The following is a 673-nucleotide window of genomic DNA, read 5'->3' as shown; positions in this document are numbered from 1 at the left end:
CAACGGCAGCATGACCTCTGACGTATTGTGATAGGCTGGGCCAATCAAAGCACGCGTTCTATCTTGCGTACGTACAGAAACGTAAACTCCGTCACACAATGTTCAGACATTTTTTGGTGCAGTCATTTTTCAATTGTCTTAGCCTGAGTATCAGGCTTTTCTAAAGGGGAAGGGAGAAAGGGTAGGAGCGCTCCTCTTTCCTTCCCTACCCTCCCCCCTCCCCTTAGGAAGCCCTGATACTCAGGTTACAATTGTCTTTAAGCGGTTAAGCCCCGAGATATGGGATACAGGCCAAAAATTGTTTCGGTCAAAATATCACAAACACGGACCACAAAATGTATTAGATATCTTCATACATGTAGAGCACTTTATGGTAACTCATATCGAGCCACAAGACACTTTTTGGTGTCTAACGCCAAGTAAAAAATACAAATGTATCTCGTTTAGGGCTTTCCACAAGTTGCTTGAGATTTCCCAAAAAGTTGCTAGCCATTTCTCAAATAGTAGCTCAACATCCTCGTACCCAGGGTCTTCGTTCCCTTTGACCCGCGTGCGCAGAAGGGACGAAGACGAGAATGGTAGCTCAAAAGTTGCTCAAAAAATTCAAAAAAGTTGCTCGAAAAAATCCAAAACGCTGCTTCTAATCAAGAGAATTTCTCTAAATATGTCTCTT

The sequence above is a fragment of the Oculina patagonica genome, chromosome 9 (assembly GCF_052425735.1).
Source record: "Oculina patagonica isolate OP01 chromosome 9, crgOcupat, whole genome shotgun sequence".
NCBI lineage: Eukaryota > Metazoa > Cnidaria > Anthozoa > Scleractinia > Oculinidae > Oculina > Oculina patagonica.
Note: the sequence above shows the minus strand (reverse complement) of the source record.